Genomic DNA, 16,731 nt, shown 5'->3' on the forward strand with positions numbered 1-16,731 from the left:
TAAGGATACATTATAATACAACAGTAGAAATATTTGGTGGGTGTCTTTTGTAATCCTGTAACGCATACTTCTATAATGCTGTTATTGATGATTTTGAATTGTTTTGTTTTTCAGGTTTTAGTGAATGCATCACTGGCCTTTCATCATTCTAATGCAGGTTTCCCCAACTGGGGTAAGTCGGGATAAATTTGGACTGCAGGTGGTTTTATTTTGCCACCCAAAGAAATCAGTTCAAAGTGATATTCATTTTTGCAGCCAGTTCTCAATTATTCTCACATAGATTAGAGAGACATACTATGATAATATACTAATGTAAGGAAGGTCAATTTGAGGTATCCAAATATATTCTGACCTGTCTTCTGGCATTCCAACTGTTCGCTCATGAAAACATTCCTGTTGTTGAATGTAGTTGATGATCCACTGTCGGAAGAATCCATGCCACTCTCCAAAGAAATCTGTATTCAGCTTTTTCCAATTATTTTCCAATTATCCTTTGAAGATCTGTAAGGTGCATTAAATAAGGTGGATAATCCATCACTAAACTTTGTATGCCCATCTAGACCCTTTTGATTTTCAAAGATCCAAGGGGAAGGGTAAAGAGGAAGGTGCTAGCTGCAACTCTGCTAGTTTGGAGGGAAAGTCTGAAGTTGGCTTTGTAAATACAGCAGTCAGTTAATTTACTTCAAGAGGACATGAAAGAAGCTGGTGACCATTTTAAAGACCCATAAAGTAATGTTTTATTGTGATTTTTATTTTATTTTTATTATGTTGTTTAAGTTTTTTGGATTTCTCTTAATGTTTTTGCAAATGTGTATTTTTTTATGTTCAGTGGTTCTACAGATACAACGTCACACGAAATCAGGGCTAGTTTAAGCTCTCACAAAAGAACTGGAACGGAGTTGGTTCTTTTCACCATTCAAGTGGGGTTTCTCCCACCCTTCAGGGTGCTTTTCAACAAGATTGTCAAAAGCAGTTTGCATATTTTGTATGAATAAAATATCACTGACATAAAAAATGCTAAAATACATCAAACATGCTGTATACTGTGTGTATATTTGTGATAGAGGAATATTTGTATTTTATTATTATTTCTATAAGATCAGAAACTCTCGGTCTGTGCATTCAAAAAAAAGCCTCTCATTGCCTTTCTATATGATATGCTATGTTAAAACATACACCCAGGAAATTGTTGTAATCACAGTGATTATATAATACAGTATATAACGTTTAGTACGTACCAGATCCGTTCAGCAGTAGTCTCATTGGATGGTCAAATCAGAGAAGTGAAGCAAAAAGAGTTTCTTATCCAATATCTCAGGCCATTCTCACCTCAGCTACATTATATCCCTCTTCAAATCCCGATTCCAATTCCATCTACTATTTCTCCTCATTATATATATGATTCTGACCATCAAGCCCACTCCCTGACCTTTCTCCATTCAGGTCCCCTTCAACTCCACCTCTCTCTCACTCACTGTCTCTCTCTCTCGGTGTCTCTCTCACTCTCTGTCTCTGTTTCACTCTCTGTCTCTGTTTCACTCTCTGTCTCTGTTTCACTCTCACTCACTCACTCACTCTGTCTCTCTCTCTCTGTCTTGCTCACTCTCTCTCACTCTCTGTCTCTCTCTCACTCTCTGTCTTGCTCACTCTCTCTCACTCTCTCTGTCTCTCTCTCACTCTCTCTGTCTCTCTCTCACTCTCACTCTCTCTGTCTCTCTCACTGTCTCTCACTCTCTCTGTCTCTGTCTCTATCACTCTCTCTGTCTCTCTCTCTGTCACTCTCTGTTTGTCTGTCTCTGTCTCTGTCTCACTCTCTGTCTGTCTGTCTCTGTCTCGCACTGTCTTTTTCTGTGGGTGTGAGGCCGCTGTATGCATTAGGAGGGCAGTCGAAATTTGAGAGGATGATAATGGACTGTAGTTAAACTCATAGAACAGGGCTCAGGGCTTCCATGTAGCCCTCCATCTTTGTCACGCACCAAAATGTGTTACCTAACTAACCTGATGTTTAGTAGCCAATCACTGTTCCTTTTTAGTCTGTAATTTTGCTAGCTGTTACGATGAATTCAATATGTGAGTACTTTTGGAGAAGTTAACCCTTTAGATCTGGGGGGGTCAAAACAACTTTTAGACTGCTTTCAATCTTCAGTGAGGTCTGGAGAGCTATGCTATACATTTGATGTATTTGCCTTCAAAATGGAGAAAACAATTGTTCTCTAGCCATTGTTTTTATTAATTACATTCTCCTTCTCAAGCTTTTGTTTCAGTTTGAGACAGTATGAATGTAGGTCTTATCATTTCTACACAGTCTTGATTCATGCTGTCATTTCAAGGTGTATATTGACCCCGAGTCCTTAAGTTTGACACCCCTGCTTTATGCGATTTGTTACTGTATTTTGCATTGCCATTTGGAAGATGTCTCTGAGTGACCTGAGTGTATGTATAGTACTGGAATAATGTTTTTGAGTCAGAGTTCATATCAAACTCTTAAACTCCAGGCCCAGGAGCCATATCAGCCATTAATGTGCTTTCTTGTGGTCCCCAGATTAATAGCTAATAGCTTTGTTTGAGGTCAAAAAGCCCCCACTTGGCTGTTTACTAAATATGTTTAATGAATGCAACTTCAGATGAGTTAACGCACACTCACACACTCATACCTCAACTTTTACCTCTCAACGATTTGAAGGGATTTTGAGTAAAACATTCTTTCACAATACATAGTGTATGTAAAAATTACGTACCTTTTTTCTAATACAGTATGAACGTTATTGATGAATGGACTGTTCACAAACCTTACCAGCTATGAGCGTTAAAATATATTTCTTAATTTTATGTTTCTTATTTCAAAACAATAGCAATTATTTACTTTCAATATATACTATGTGACCTCACTGTTAATAATAAAAATGTAATGAGAATGCAGTTGCTACAGAGGCCCTATTGTCAAAGACTGCATCCCAAATTGAACTCTATAATGTATACCGAACATTACTCAAACGCAGGGCACAATAGAGGGAAGTAGGTGCCATTTGGGACACATGCACTATATTATTTCTAGTTTTCAGATCATTATCCCAGAAATTATATATGTGTCATTATTTTATTTGATTTAGAAAGTTAATGAAATGAAGTATTCAGTGAATAGACGATGCAATGATTTAAGTGCTCTTTTTTTGTTAATGTAAACTGACATTGTTACTTAGCTGCTTAACTCAAAGTAGAAATAAGAAATCTGACTTAAGCATATACATAAATATATAGTGAAATGTGGGACCAAGTTTTGTTTAAAATCTTGCACTTCTAAAGTTTTGTAGTTGCGCACATGTTTATTATTATTAGTTTTAATTAAAAAGATTTGACAGAAAACTGCTCATCTTCAAACACCAAACTGTTTGAGCCTGTTACCTTTCCTAATTTATGTATAGAAAGTGAAATGTATTTTGATATCTGTAAGATTTGCCACATAAGTACAATGTAATTATTCAATGAAATTTGTTCATGAATTTCTAATTACCTATATTATGAATATATATTGTAAAATAACTTTGATTGTTTGAAGTATGGAGACTTTACCTTGTTGTTAGTTCTGATTATAGCTATATTTGTTACCTGTTTATATAATTCTTACGTTTTGACATGGGCAAACTTATATGTCAAAGTTTATTGGTAATTGTTAAATCGGACCTTAAAATTGCTGTTGATGAGTTAATGTTAACTCTGAATAGTTTGTTTTCCCTTTCTGGTAAGTGTTCATTACATGTTAATATTATTGGTTAATGTTTATTAAAAAATGTACAGCACTAGTCAAATGTTTGACACATCTACTCATTCAAGGGAATTTCTTTATTTTTGCTGTTTTCCACATTTTTGAATAATAGTCAATACATCAAATCTATAAAATAGCACATTCAATCATGTAACCAAAAAAGTGTTAAAAATATACATTTCACATTGCAGATTCTTAGCAAACAATTTGCCTTGATGTCTGTACTGTAGTAGTCCATATTATGGCAAGAGCAGCTCAAATAAACAAAGAAGAGAGTGATGGAGCTGCATCAGATTACCTGGCCTCCACAATCAACTGACTTCAACCAAACTGAGATGGTTTGGGATGAGTTGGACTGCAGAATGAAGGAAAAGCTGCAAACTAGTGTGCAAAGCTCTCATCAAGGCAAAGGTTGGCTACTTTAAAGAATCTAAAATATATATATTTTTAATTTGTTTAAACTTTTTTGGTTACTACACGATTCCATGTGTTATTTCATTCTTATGTCTTCACTGTTATTCTAAGTGTAGTAAAAATAAAGAAATACCCTTTAATGAGTGTGTCCAACCTTTAGACTGGTACTGAATGTAAATGTTGCCTGCTATTATTTTTGCCTTGTTCTAAAAATATCCAGTCATCATCCCCTTTTAATAACTAGTCACATCTTAAAGGGGAGCAGTGATAAGCCAGCTACACCATGGTGCTTTCTTGGAACCTCTCCTCGAGGAGCAAGTGCCTGACACTATTGTAGTTCTGCCATATTTACAAATAAAATGCAACAAGTTCAATTTTGTGAAGTCTTTTTGCAAATGTTGGTTGAAGCCATATGTGTATATAAATGATCTTACTGAAAATATTTGATGTCTGTCTCTTTGTCTCTTTGTAACCCCTACATCAATGGGCTGATATTAAAGAGCTGTTTCTCATCTACCTAGGCCAGAAACACATTTGAATTCTCATTTTTATTGGATCACAGATATTCTGAGCATGAAAACGACTGACTTTGTTCATCTAGAATTCTACGGTCTTGCCTCTTAAACGGCATTTGACATATTCACATTCTGTTATATATATATATATATATATATATATATATATATATATATATATATATATATATATATATATATATATATATATATATATATGTATATGTGTGTGTGTGATTATGGTAGAGAATTCCTGTTTTTTTCCCCACAATGTCCATTGGGCCATTCTGAATACACTAGTATACAGTGAGGGGGAAAAGTATTGGATCCCCTGCTGATTTTGTACGTTTGCCCACTGACAAAGAAATGATCAGTCTATGGTTTTAATGGTAGGTTTACTTGAATAACAACAAATCCAGAAAAACGCATTTAAAAAATGTTATAAATTGATTTGCATTTTAATGAGTGAAATAAGTATTCAACCCCTCTGCAAAACATGACTTAGTACTTGGTGGCAAAACCCTTGTTGGCAATCAGAGAGGTCAGACGTTTCTTGTAGTATGCCACCAGGTTTGCACACATCTCAGGAAGGATTTGGTCCCACTCCTCTGTGCAGATCTTCTCCAAGTCATTAAGTTTTCGAGGTTGACGTTTGGCAATTTGAACCTTCAGCTCCCTCAACAGATCTTCTATGGGATTAAGGTCCAGAGACTGGCTAGGCCACTCCAGGACCTTAATGTGCTTCTTCTTGAGGAAGGTGGATGATCCAGAGGAAGAATGGGGGAAGATCATGTGGTCTGATGAAACAAATATTGAGCTTTTTGGTCTAAACTCCTCTCGCCGTGTTTGGAGGAAGAAGGATGAGTACAACCCCAAGAACACCATCCCAACCGTGAAGCATGGAGGTGGAAACATCATTCTTTGGGGATGCTTTTCTGCAAAGGGGACAGGACAACTGCACCATATTGAGGGGAGGATGGATGGGGCCATGTATCGCGAGATCTTGGCCAACAACCTCCTTCCCTCAGTAAGAACATTGAAGATTGGTCGTGGCTGGGTCTTCCAGCATGACAACGACCCGAAACACACAGCCAGGGCAACTCAGGAGTGGCTCTGTAAGAAGCATCTCAAGGTCCTGGAGTGGCCTAACCAGTCTCCAGACCAGAACCCAATAGAAAATCTTTGGAGGGAGCTGAAAGTCTGTATTGCCCAGCGACAGCCCCGAAACCTGAAGGATCTGGAGAAGGCCTGTATGGAGGAGTGGCCCAAAATCCCTGCTGCAGTGTGTGCAAACCTGGTCAAGAACTACAGGAAACGTATGATCTCTGTAATTGCAAACAAAGGATTCTGCACCAAATAATAAGTTCTGCTTTTCTGATGTATCAAATACTTATGTCATGCAATAAAATGCTAATTCATTACTTAAAAATCATACAATGTGATTTTCTGGATTTTTGTTTTAGATTCCGTCACTCACAGTTGAAGAGTACGTAGAATAAAAAATACAGACTTCTACATGCTTTGTAAGTGGGAAAACCTGTAAAATCGGCAGTGTATCAAATAATTGTTCTCGGTCAATGGGCAGTCGTTTTCACCCTCTGCCAGTCTGTAGCTTTGTTGTCCCCAATGTCTGTTGCTTGACCTTGTTCTTATGAACGGCCGTCTTTTCAGGATTGAAGCAACCTGATGCTCACTGCCAGTGAAGCCAGAATTGAACCCTTCTTTTCCTCACTCAAAGCATTTCTTTTCAACTATTTTGTCATGCTGAATAGTTATTTTTTTATTCAAATTACCTTTGGAGGTACTACTTGCACTCTTTTTGCCATCCAGCTGGTCCTATTGCAAGAGGATAGTGATGAACACAGCAGTGGTTTTTATACTTTTCCTCATTAGATTAGATTTGGTTTAGGTAATCACCAAATCAGTAACCCATTAAGTAAAATGAGGTGTGCCTGTGTTGGAATTTAACAGACACTGGAATGGAATGGCTGCATCACTACATGGCTGCTACATGTAGAGATGCTGATTTAAGAAAAATTAGGAGTGGTCTCTTAATTTTTTCCAGAGGTGCATATATATACTTACTCTTCCCGAAAGTACGCATGAAGTGATACAACTATGAACAAAACTGACCGGTAAACACAGGAAGTACCCGTTTATTAGAAATTAGAATTATATAGTGAAAATTAATACTTTATTTTGAGGAATACAACATTGTCATGTTCTTTGAGGTAAACAACATTTTGCGGTACATGCTATTTCCATTCATTTTTGCTATACTAATAACGCAAACTACTGAGACAGAGCTGAGTAATGGATTGTTTTAAAAATTACACTATGTGCCTGAAGGGACAACTTGGGGTAAGGGGATTGTCACCAAAATATGATTTTTGGATGAACTATCATTTTAAGTCAGGACTGCCAGCCATTTTGATGAAGAATATTTTTTTTTTTTTTCAAAACTCATTGAGTCACACTTTTCTATAAATAGTGACCAGCAAAAGTATGATCCTGAACACTAGTGTTCCACAAGGCTTTGTACTAAGCCCCCTCCTGTACTCCCTCTTCATCCCATGACTGCGTTCCTGTACACAGTTCCAACACCATCGCCAAGTTCGCAGATGACACTACGGTGGTAGGCCTGATCAGTGACAATGACAAGTCAGCCTACAGGAAGGAGGTCAAGCACCTGACGATATGGTGCGCTGATAACAACCTGGCTTTCAACACAAAGAAAACCAAGGAGCTCATTGTGGATTACAGGAAGTCTGAAGGCAGCAGTCACGCCCCAGTTCTCATCTATGGACCTTTGGTGGAGCAGGTGTCCACATCTTCGAGGACCTCCCCTGGAACCTCAACACCTCAGCCCTGGTCAAAAAGGTGCAGCAGCCCCTGTACTTTTTGAGGTGGCTGAAGAAGGCCTGACACTGCCTTGCAAAGTTTGATAGGAGGTTACCTCTGGAACCTCACTGCTACTGTCCATGCATTTCAGTGGCACATTCCACCTTGCACATTCATTTTGCCTTCATTGCACATTTAGAATTGCCATCATACTTGCATTTTTTAGTTGTTACATATACATGTCTACCTCGGGGCCCACATTGCTGCTATCTTTGCATCCCGATTGCACATGCGATCTTATTCCTTCAAATTGCCTGGATTGCACATTTAGAATGCCATAGAATTGCCATTTGTACCCATTCAACTATTTATCCCCACTCATGGATGTAGCACAAAATTCTGGGCCCTGTACATAGGCGGTCTCTGAGGGCCCCTCCCCACTTTATTCAAGATTCAAATATTTTTGAGGGCCCCTCTACACATTAGGGCCCTATATACTTAGTGCCCCTTTTCCCCCCAGTCCAACGCCCCTGTCCCCACTTGTAATATACACTAACTTAATACTTGTACATTTTCTGCCCTCTTCTATTTGCATTTCTGGTTAGATGCTAACTGCATTTCGTTGTACTGTACTCGTACTGTTCAATGACAAAGTTGACTGTAATCTAATCATTTGGAGTCTGTTGGTGGCGTTTGACAACAATGTACTGTTAATGAAAATCAAGCATGAAGCAGATGAATCACAAAACATAATTCAGAGACTGAGCCAAAAGATTAGGAGGGCCAAAATCAACTGTTAGCACATGAATAAAAAGCACTGGTGAGCTCAGAAATGGCAAATGACCTGGTAGACCAAAAAAGATGTTGTAAGGGATAAATAAGATACATTTATTAGACTAACTAGTAACTAAAAAGTTGCTAGATTGAATACCAGAGCCAAATTTTTAAAATCAGTCACTTTCCTTGAGCAAAGCAGTTAATTCTAATTTCTCCCAGGTTTTTCCTGAAAAGGAGAATGTGTTCTTAGGTCACTTACTGGGTAAATAAGGGTAAACAAATTCAAATACAGACTAAATGCAAATAAAGAACTGTATGAATACACTAGAAAATTGTTACTCATAAGGGAAACGTCTAATCCATTTTGCCATGTAAGCTTACACAGTTGAAATATTCAACCTGAACCCAGGTCTTGCATTTGAATTACTCTCTAAAAACTTGGGTTCATCATCAGATCTGGAGGTGGAAAGTTGTTACATCCCTCAGCCAAATTCATAGCCAAAGAGACTAGAATTGATACGACACCGAGCCACCAACTGAAGGTACTATGATTATGTGCAACTGTTGATTAACTAATATAAGTCTCTGGCAATCTTTGAGAATTACCCTCTATTTAATATTACAGGGCACACCTGTATTTGGATCCTCTTAGTGCCATTTACTCAGTAAGAGCCAAGAGGGGTCTGCATATATAATGCTTTATACATTTTTATAAGCACCTATGAAGCTTTCTAAAGTACTACAATGAGGCTTATTATGAGTCATTATGTATAATACCTGCCGTCGGTTCTGCACTGTGAAGGTTTGTCAATCAAATGTATTTATTAAGCCCTTTATGTCAGCAGCTGTCACAAAATGCTTTTACAAAACACCCAGCCTGAAATCCCAAGGAGCAAACAACAAAAGTGTTCAATTTCAGTGGCTAGGAAAAACTCCCTAAAAAGGCTGACATTTTGGAAGAAACCTAGAGAGGAACCAGGTTCAGAGGGGTGACCAGTCCCCTTCTGGCTGTTTGTAAAGGCAACAGTCCCTGCTGACCCAGTCTGAGACAGGGAGACGAACAAATAGGGGAATCAGAAAATCCTTTGCTCTAGAGGAATGTAACCTGGTTGTGCAGGATAGACATGCATGACTACCAAGCACACATGCCGTCCATATGTTCTCCTTAGCGGGGGAACCAGAGGTCAGGGCCATAGAGCCAGCTCAAGAGGCCACACGAGGTCACACTATGCTCACTAGCTGTTATAGAGGAAAACCCCACACTTTTTAATTTTTTTCCTTAAAATTTACTTTTTATTCTCTTTTTTTCCTTCCTTTCCCTCTCCTTTATTATTTTCTTCCATCTTTGTTTTTCTTTTAAAATTTCTTCTCTATTTTTCTCAGTGCTTGACTGAGACAATAAATATTGTACTATTTATTGAACCGTGCAAAAAATACAATTCACTTTATAGTTATATTGAGTCACTCTTTACACAGTCATACCACTAACTATTTCATAACTGTCCCCTATGATGATATCCAGTGGACTATGAATTGGTCTACTTTCAGTGGATATAATAAGTCTACACACCCCTGTTAAAATGCCAGGTTTTTTTGATGTAAAAGAATGAGAAAGATAAATCATGTTTGAACTTTTTCCACTTTCAATGTGACCTATAATGAACAATTCAATTGAAAAACATTTTACTCTCACATCGCATCACTCACTCTGGTGAACCTTAAGTCATAAAATGTGTACATAGGTACCTTTTCTCACAAGGACCTTTTTGTCTTTTGGAACTCACAAGTTGTTTGAAAAGTTGTATGAAAAACACATGAAACAATATTGCTGCAAGCAGCGATTAAGGGGACCAAGTAATGACAAAAGGAAACTTTGAAGCCCATTGGAATGTATATGTTACTGTAACTAAGCAATTGTCTTTACATTTCCAACTTCAATTAAAGCTGCAAGCAGCCTTTAGTGGGTTTCAGCATTTAGTTAGCAAGAAAATTACACAATATGGTATGTAGGGTAAAAGACAAACTGCACACGTGTACAAACATTAACCCAATGTTGGATGTTTTTTCCTGTCCAATGGTGACCCTGTGTAGTTTTTTACATACTGGTCTGGTTTATACAACACTTCACACATAGATGCCAAATGTCAAACTACATCAAGATTTGTCATTTGCTGCTATATGAGTATTGTTTTAGTGTTTTTCAAAAGAACTAAGATGACTGAAAAAAAGATGGACTGATTTCCAAAACTAGGTCAAACGGGATGGGTGTGGTAAACGTTTAAAATGTCCAACTTCACAGGCTTGTGCCCCCATGAGGCATGTTTGATTGGCATGTCCACTGCACCAGAAGTTGTGTTTCTTGATGCTTTACTATATTAATTTGGGTACCTTTACACCATTTTAACTCACAGGAACTTGCAAAAATGACAGTTTTTTTCCAGAAGAATAATATTAGTGAACTGGTACAAACATAATAGGATTTTGGCATACTGTTAAAACCCTAATGACACACATTGTCAATTGACTTTGATTGTGGAATAGCTTCGATTATAAAAAAAAAAATAAACACTCTGCATCAGTGTAATAAAAGTAGATAGTTGATGAATGTCACTCACATCTTGTATAGTGAAAAGCTAGGGAATTTTTCTAAGCCACCCATTGAAAATGGAAATTACTATTAAGGTTAAGTAAAACATATTTTTTAAACTAGCCTGGCTAGATAATGTAGGTAATAAATTAGAGAAGTTCTGTACATTAATAACAATCACACCCTTACCAAAATTGAGTAGTTATGTCAAATCCTTTTTATTGCTAATTTAGCAAGTTTCTAATAAAGCTATCAATTTCCATTTTTGTTTTACTCCATTTTGCAGATTGTAAATAAAAATTGTTTACAGACAAATCAAATGCATTAAAATAAAAAATATGAACAGTATACATTTTAGTCATTTAGCAGATGCTCTTATCCAGAGCGACTTACAATAAGTACAGGTACATTTTCCTGAAGTAAATTAGGGTAGAGTGCCTTGCCCTAGGACACAACATTTGGCTCGATAGGGAATCAAACAGAACTTCATAATTTCGAATTTCACTCTAACTATAGAGCCACTTGAACACACGCACAGACACGCACAAAACACTCAGCATAAATCCAGGTTGGCATGGCATCTATAAAACAAATAATATTGTTAGTCAATTTGAAATACATTTTATGGAAACCTTTATTTTAGCCATGGAATTGATCTGAAATCTAACAGGACAATAAAACTTATATACTGGGGGCCAAAAGTTTGGAATAATTTACAAATGTTGCTGTTTTGAAAGGAAATTTTAAACTCTTATTCACCAATGTGGTATTCAATTTTTCAAAGTATAGTCAGGACATTAATTATGTAAAAACATTACTATTTAAGTATTTTTGATTAAATCTACAAAGGCCTCATTTCCTACAACCATTACTCCAACACCTTATCTTTAGTGATCATGCCAAATTGCTAATGTGGTACTATAAATCAGCTAAAAGCTATTTTGTAGTACCAAACAAGCAGTTTAGAATTAAGGATGAGGTGTTGTTCCCTTAGCATCTTTCAGAATTCACCTAGTAAATGTACTGAAAATGGAAAACACTATTGCAAAGAGAGTTACAAATTATTTTAAAACTAGCCAAGCAACTTTGACATTTAAGTTAGTAAAATACAGGGTTGGAACTTTAGTTTTTTTAAGTGAGGGTGAAACATTTTTGTATAGCTCCTGAATTCTCAAATTGTACACAATTGAATATCCTGCTGAGACATGGTGCACCAAGTCATGTAGGCTGAATTACCATGACAGTGAAACATGTAGAACGTCATTACAGCTTGACAAAATATTTTAATATTAAAAGAATTTGGTAGATATCTGATAGACCCTCTGACAACTCTACTTAAACGTCTTAATATCGGTCGTCAATCTCTTGATTTCATCTAGAAGAGGGCTATAACATGTCTTAAAACAGCTTGGTTAGCTGTCTATAGCATAGCTCTCCAGCACAGCACTAGTCAATCAACTAGATAGCGAACTTAATGTAGCTCAATTAGTAAATTAGCTAGCTACAATAAGGCATACAAAACAGCTGTAAAATATTTAGTGGTTATCTGCCATCAACCTTGTTGGAAACAGGAACTAGCTCGCTATATCAATGAGAGAGCGGGCAATGTATGCTTTACCTGCTTGTGCACAACGTAGTGAGAAATGAGGTTGCTAATTAGCTCAATCAGACTCACCTTACTATGCCATATAATGCTTTGCTTCAGGAAAACTCACGTGTAAGCAGCTTCTGTTGCAAAAAGTCTAGCTGCACATACCAGTACCAGAAACGATTATGAAACAAAGAGGCGAGATGTCAGAGTTTGATACACCTCTGGCTCTGAGTATTTTTTTGTTGCCTTGGTCTGCATGCCTGCCACTCTGAACTGCCAGGTGCTGAAGCACGTTGTCCTATTTTTTTCTCCTTAAAACGTGGAAGAGGGGGACAATAATGCAATTTCGAAATGTGGAGGGGACAAGTCCCTAGTGAAATGTCCGCCTCCGTAAAATACAATTTTCAAAAATGTGGCTTTCCAATAGCATTTTTAACAGTTTCCACTTCCAGTGTACAGGCTACATTAGATCACTTTTGACAGAACATTTTGCAACAATTAGGCCTATTATATCTATTAATGTTTCCAAAATATACAACAACAATTTACCAAATAGGCTTATATCCCCATTACAATACCTAGCTTAATTTGAAACTTACCCACAAATCCAACAGGCCTTACGATTTGAATACACAGTGTTGTGTACTTTTGGAAAGATCGTAATCATCCGAAATACTACCACCTTGTAAAAGGGAGCAGGTGTGACCTAAAGAACAATTTAAGCTGTCGATTGGATTGGATGTGACAAGGTCATTGATTATTAATTGACAGGAACTCACATGGCAAAAAACCTTACCTGCTGTAAAATGTAAGTCTTAACAAGGGAAATTAGTTAGAAAAAAGATCTGCTAAAAACATATATCTACACTCACCTAAAGGATTATTAGGAACACCTGTTAAAGTTCTCATTAATGCAATTATCTAATCAACCAATCACATGGGAGTTGGTTCAATGCATTTAGGGGTGTGGTCCTGGTCAAGACAATCTCCTGAACTCCAAACTGAATGTCAGAATGGGAAAGAAAGGTGATTTAAGAAATTTTGAGCGTGGCATGGTTGTTGGTGCCAGACGGGCCGGTCTGAGTATTTCACAATCTGCTCAGTTACTGGGATTTTCACGCACAACCATTTCTAGGATTTACAAAGAATGGTGTGAAAAGGGAAAAACATCCAGTATGCGGCAGACCTGTGGGCAAAAATGCCTTGTTGATGCTAGAGGTCAGAGGAGAATGGGCCGACTGATTCAAGCTGATAGAAGAGCAACTTTGACTGAAATAACCACTTGTTACAACCGAGGTATGCAGCAAAGCATTTGTGAAGTCACAACACGCACAACCTTGAGGCGGATGGGCTACAACAGCAGAAGCTACAATTTGCACAAGCTCACCAAAATTGGACAGTTGAAGACTGGAAGAATGTTGCCTGGTCTGATGAGTCTCGATTTCTGTTGAGACATTCAGATGGTAGAGTCAGAATTTGGCGTAAACAGAATGAGAACATGGATCCATCATGCCTTGTTACCATTGTGCAGGCTGGTGGTGGTGGTGTAATGGTGTGGGGGATGTTTTCTTGGCACACTTTAGGCCCCTTAGTGCCAATTGGGTGCCAATCGGCCTACCTGAGCATTGTTTCTGACCATGTCCATCCCTATGACCACCATGGACCCATCCTCTGATGGCTACTCCCAGCAGGATAATGCACCATGTCACAAAGCTCAAATAATTTCAAATTGGTTTCTTGAACATGACAATGAGTTCACTGTACTGAAATGGCCCCCACAGTCACCAGATCTCAACCCAATAGAGCATCTTTGGGATGTGGTGGAACGGGAGCTTCGTGCCCTGGATGTGCATCCCACAAATCTCCATCAACTGCAAGATGCTATCCTATCAATATGGGCCAACATTTCTAAAGAATGCTTTCAGCACCTTGTTGAATCAATGCCATGTAGAATTAAGGCAGTTCTGAAGGCGAAAGGGGGTCAAACACAGTATTAGCATGGTGTTCCTAATAATCCTTAGGTGAGTGTATGTGTACAATAATATATGATTTATGTAACATTTAACAAGAAACTAACCTCAATGGACACACCTATTCTAGACTATTTCTTTTTTTTTTAAACAGAAACAAATGCTTTAGTCAAACATATTACCCGGTGTTGTGAATTCCTCTCGCTACAGAGGCTACCGTGTGTATAGTTATGGCTACATTAGTTGCGTAATAAATCGCAACGATCGCCTCGTGTTTCTCCCATTACAGCAGTTGCTTGTTCAGAAGTCAGAGACGATGTAAGTTGGTACTCTTTGTTTTGTTATTGTGGCAGCAGGTTAAGCTATCCCTGAGTTGTTTTCAGCCTGAAATGAGTACCGAATTTTAACTCTTTACGCTTTGATGTGAAGCTGCTATATTATCTGTGTTCGCTAGCTTGCTAACTTGATGTGCTAGCTTGCTCTATTTTAGTGTGTGATACGTTTTGGGGGACTAAATTAATCTGTGCTGAAGAGAATGTTTATTCTTACTTCTACAGTGTGATGGGAATAGTTCATGTTATTTCAGCATTTGTTACTAAGTGATTAATAACCCACTATTATGTCAGATTATAGTAGTCATAACAGTTATAACAGTTATATTAATGTACCTTCTTTGGGTTTATTTCAGAAACTTCATTCCTTCAAACATGCAACAATGTACAACTTATGACTGCCTGTAATGCATTACAGAGTAAAAAGTTAAACTCTGTCTGGTGACTCGTGCTCTCTGATAGGAGCCCTGAAGCGGCCAATACGCACACTATCCAGCATTTACAAGGTTAAAACCCAACACCCGGAATACCTTCAAATATTTGTGTTTTTTTTTACAAGAAATGTGATGAAAAGGTAAAATAAAGGTATTCTTTACAAGGGGAAAATAAAATGATAAAATTGACTTATTTTGAATAATAATTTCAATAGGGTTAGAATTTACACAGGCATTTGTCATCCATAGCCTAAACCTAAAGATGGTTTGCACTGGAATTTGATACCATCAATGGACCTGATGTTTAGTGCTATATTAAAAGGCATAAGTCTCGGATATCCCTGACGGATATATAGTCTGACAAAGTGCCACACCCATGTAAAAGTAATTAGCCTATCACACGCGCTTCGTTTGAGATATCAAAATTCACAAAAACGTAATTGAAGATAATGGTTCCAAGGTCCTTCACACCAAACAGCATGCAAATCCGTTCAGTGGTTTCCGAGATGTTGTTAACGAGTTTTTCACAAAAGAAAGAATGGAGGCCATATTGTTTGAGATATCAACTTTTCTTATATAACTTTTAAAGACAATGATCCAGTGGTCCTTTACACCGATTGTCAACCAAATCCGTTCAGTTGTTTTGGAGATGTTGTTTATGTATGTTTTTGTTAAGGGCAAAATCGGGAGAAAAATCTGTGATGTTTATAGAGCCGCCAAGAGGTATTTCTATATGGGACTTTTTCTGTCCATTCCTGAAAGACACATTCACGAGTATGTTTCGTTTGGTAGCTGTTTGGTATTCCATTAGGGATTAATGGATTTCTAAAATCATAGACCCACCCAGCACAATTTAATTAGCTGATTTCAGCCATACTATTTGAGATATCAACTTTCCTTATAGAACTTTTAAATATAATGGTTCAAAGGTCCTTCACACAAAATGGCATGCAAATCCGTTCAACGGTCTCAGAGGAAATGTTGTTAACAAGTTTTTCACCAAATTCAAAATGGAGGAAAATCGAAGGGGAGATTTTGAAAGACCCCAGAGACTTATTTGGTCAGCATGAGAAGGGGCATGTATGGAACTTGGCTGCATGACTCTACAACATTCGGTTCATGAGATATGCTTGCTTAAACCTACTACAGCATCACCATGCGGTGTATAGGTATAGTAATGGCCGAGGCCTTTTGGGCCTCTCATGGCAACAAGTATGCAAAGTTTCATGCAAATTGAGCCACATATGGCCGAGTTACGGGCCTCTGAAAATGGGCCCGGAGAAAAATAATAATAATAAAACCAACAAAAACAATAGAGTACTGTACCTACAGTACTTGGTCTCCTAATAAAACCAACAAAAACAATAGGGTACCCTTACCTACGGTACTTTTCCCCCTAATAATAATAATAATAAAACCAACAAAAACAATAGGGTACTCGTACCTACGGTACTTGGTCCCCTAATTACTCCTCTGGCACCATATTACCCTCTCCATGACAGTTGAT

At 37.6% G+C, this 16,731-nt stretch overlaps 1 protein-coding gene across 1 annotated transcript in view; it reads left to right on the top strand.

Moving 5' to 3' along the window:
* The window catches only part of LOC105007737 (forkhead box protein O1-A), a 33,283-nt gene extending 32,242 nt beyond the window's left edge, over window positions 1–1,041 (top strand). The window contains exon 4 of the mRNA XM_010866763.4: window positions 115–1,041. The gene's annotated coding sequence lies outside the window, so the exon portion shown is untranslated. The remainder of the gene's footprint in view (window positions 1–114) is intronic.
* Window positions 1,042–16,731: the final 15,690 nt, after the last annotated feature.

This window comes from Esox lucius, chromosome 7 (genome assembly GCF_011004845.1).
Source record: "Esox lucius isolate fEsoLuc1 chromosome 7, fEsoLuc1.pri, whole genome shotgun sequence".
NCBI lineage: Eukaryota > Metazoa > Chordata > Actinopteri > Esociformes > Esocidae > Esox > Esox lucius.